Below are 3,450 nucleotides of genomic sequence, written 5' to 3'. Positions count from 1 at the left end.
GCTCCTCCACTGGGAATCTTCTGCTCCGTGAGTGATCAAAATTTGTCTGAAAGTGTGGTGTCCTCTCGTTGTCTGAACTTTCGCTGGGAGCTGCAATCCCTAGATGTAAGCGATCAGCCATCTTGGATCATTCCCCTATTTTTTTATTTTTATTTTTTGAGACGGAGTTTTGCTCTTGTTGCCCAGGCTCGAGTGCAATGTCGCAATCTTGGCTCACTGCAACCTCCGCCTCCCAGATTCAAGCAATTCTTCTGCCTCAGCCTCCTGAGTAGCTAGGATTACAGGTGCCCACCACCACACCCAGCTATTTTTTTGTATTTTTTTTTTTTTTTTTTTTTTTTAGAAATTTGATGTTTATTTTCCATGAATCTTTTATGTTGTTTAAGAGACCACATGGCTGGGTGCAGTGGCTCCCACCTATAATTCCAGCACTTTGGGAGGCCGAGGCGAGTGGATCATGAAGTCAAGAGATCGAGGCCATCCTGGTCAACATGGTGAAACCCTGTCTCTACTAAAATACAAAAATTAGCTGGGCATGGTGGCGCACGCCTGTAGTCCCAGCTACTTGGGAGGCTGGGAGGCTGAGGCAGGAGAATTGCTGAAACCCAGGAGGCGGAGGTTGCGGTGAGCCAAGATCGTGCTATTGCACTCCAGCCCGGGTAACAAGAGTGAAACTCCATCTCAAAAAAAAAAAAAAAAAAAAGAGGCCACACAAGAACAGCTTAAGACCATTCAGTAGTTGCCCCTACTCATTCAGTGGCCTGAGCAGTGGAAGCTGCAGACCAGTCTTCCGTGGCAGGCTGGGCACTCCAGTCTTCAGTAGGGAACTGCTGGATAGGCACAGAACGCACCTGCATGCCTTCAGACCAGTCAGCAACCTCAGGCTGAGTAGTAGTAAACTCAGGAGCTGGAGCAGTCCATTCGCCCTGAAATTCCTCCTTGGTCACAGCCTTTTCAGCAGCAGCCTGCTCTTCTTTTTCAATCTCTTCAGGATCTCTGTAGAAGTAGAGATCAGGCATGACCTCCCACGGGTGTTCATGGGAAATGGTGCCACGCATGCGCAAAACTTCCCGAGCCAGCATCCACCACATCAAACCCACTGAGTGAGCTCCTTTGTTGTTGCATGGGATGGCAATGTCCACACAGCGCAGAGGAGAATCTGTATTACACAGAGCAATGGCAGGTAGTTTAATATAAAACGCCTCTGTGAGAAGCTGGTGGTCAGCCCTTGGGTCAGTAACCACAAGCAGCCGTGGCTCCGGGAAGGCTGCCTGGATCTAGTTGGTAAAGGTTCCAGGAGTGAAGCGGCCAGCAATTGGAATGGCTCCAGTGTCAGGAGCAAACTTCAGCACGGCCCTCTGGCCAGTATTCCTGGAGGATATAACACTGACATCAGCAGGGTTTTCAATGGCAACAATGGCATGAGCTGTCAGGAGAAGCTTCTCCCAGGTCCTCTTTAGATTTATGATGTAGATGCCATTACTTTTCCTTTTATAGATATACTGTTCCATCTGGAAGTCAAGGTTGGTGCCACCTAAATGGGTTCCTGCTGCCAGGAACTTAAGGACATCCTCCTCCATTTGCAGGACATCCAGGGCTCCGGACATTGTGAAAGTTTCCCTTTAAGTTATGATGGGAATCCAGAACAACGCCATATAGAGCCCTTGGCAGGTAGTGCGGAAAGGCTAATTTTTCTATTTTTAGTAGGGGCAGGGTTTCGCCATGCTGGCCAGGCTGGTCTCAAACTTCTGACCTCAGGTAATCTACCGGTCTCGGCCTCTCAAAGTGCTGGGATTACAGGTGTGAGCCACTGCGCCCAGCCTGTTCTTGAAAGCTGCTCTTTTCTCTCTAAGACTGGCCCCTTCCCCAGGTTGGCTGTAGAGGGAGATGCAAGGTCTCCTGAACCCTTTTTTCACTGAACCTAAAGCAATCCCTTAGGGGTTTAAGGAAAGGACAGCTTTGGAGTGAAACCCAAGCCAAGGTAACAGAGCCACAGATGTAGGATAAGACACCAGATTTTTTTTTTTTTTTTTTTTTGGAGACAGAGTCTTGCTCTGTTGCCAGGCTGGAGCACATTGGCGCAATCTCGGCTCACTGCAACCTCCGCCTCCTGGATTCAATCGATTCTTCTGCCTCAGCCTCTGGAGTAGCTGAGACCACAGACGCATGCCACCATGCCCAGCTAGTTTTTTTTTGCATTTTAGTAGAGACAGGGTTTCACCATGTTGGCCAGGATGGTCTTGATCTCTTGACCTTGTGATCCGCCCACCTCGGCCTCCCAAAGTGCTGGGATTACGCATGAGCCACCTCACCCAGCCAAGAAACCAGATTTTACCTCTGGTTAACTTCTTCTGGGGCTGGCTCCAGAGCCCTTCCTCTTCCTACCTCCCCATTCCCTAGATCTTTTTTCTCCTCTTCTCCCATCTTCACCTTTTTACTTCCACTAAAATCCTAGACATCTTATGATCAGATCAAATTTCCCTGCTCCAGAATGCCCTCTCAGACCACTTGGCTCAGGAATCTGCCTAATGAAAGTAAGAATTGTTGGCCAGGTGAGGTGGCTCACGCCTATAATCCCAACACTTTGGAAGGTCAAGGGAGGGGGTGGTAGATCACCAGGTCAGGTGTTCAAGACCAGCCTCGCCAAGATGCTGAAACCCTGTCTCTACTAAAAATACAAAACTTAGCCGGGAGTGGTGGTAGGTGCCTATAGTTCCGGCTACTGAGGAGGCTGAGGCTAAGGCAAAGAATTGCTTGAACCCGGGAGGTAGAGGTTGCAGTGAGCCAAGATTATGCCACTGCACTCCAGCCTGGGCTACAGATTGAGACTCCATCTCAAAAAAAAAAAAAAAAAAAAGGTAAGAATCGTTACAGTTTAAAAAGAAGAAAAGGCTGGGTGCACTGGCTCATGCCTATAATGCCAGCACTTTGGGAGGCCGAGGCCAGTGGATCACGAGGTCAGGAGATCAAGACCATCCTGGCCAACATGGTGAAACCCGGCCTCTACTAAAAATACAAAAATTAGCCAGGCATGGTGGAGAATCACTTAAACCCAGAGGCAGAGGTTGCAGTGAGCTGAGATCATGCCAGTGCACTCAAGTCTGGGCAACAGAGTGAGACTCCATCCCAAGAAGAAAATAAACAAATAAATAAATAAATGGAAAAACAGCCCAGGCACAGTGGCTCACACCTGTAATCCCAGCATTTTGGGAGGCCGAGACAAGTGGATCATTTGAGTCCAGAAGTTCAATATCAGCCTGGCCAACATGGTGAAACCCTGCCTCTACTAAAAATATAAAAATTAGCTGGGGGTGGTTCTGTGTGCCTATAGTCCCACCTACTTGGGAGGTTGAGGTAGGAAGAGGGCTTGAGCCTGAGAGGTAGAGGTTGCAGTGAGCCGAGATTGCACCACTGCACTCCAGCCTGGGTGTCAGAGCAAGACCGTATCTC

At 48.9% G+C, this 3,450-nt stretch overlaps 1 pseudogene; it reads right to left on the bottom strand.

The window, feature by feature from the left end:
• Positions 1–722: 722 nt before the first annotated feature.
• LOC100401892 (small ribosomal subunit protein uS2 pseudogene) lies at positions 723–1,983 on the bottom strand (annotated as a pseudogene).
• Between the last annotated feature and the right edge of the window lie 1,467 nt (positions 1,984–3,450).

The sequence above is a fragment of the Callithrix jacchus genome, chromosome 7 (assembly GCF_049354715.1).
Source record: "Callithrix jacchus isolate 240 chromosome 7, calJac240_pri, whole genome shotgun sequence".
NCBI lineage: Eukaryota > Metazoa > Chordata > Mammalia > Primates > Cebidae > Callithrix > Callithrix jacchus.
The sequence above is the reverse complement of the archived record's forward strand: the minus strand, read 5'-3'. Positions and strand labels throughout refer to the sequence as shown.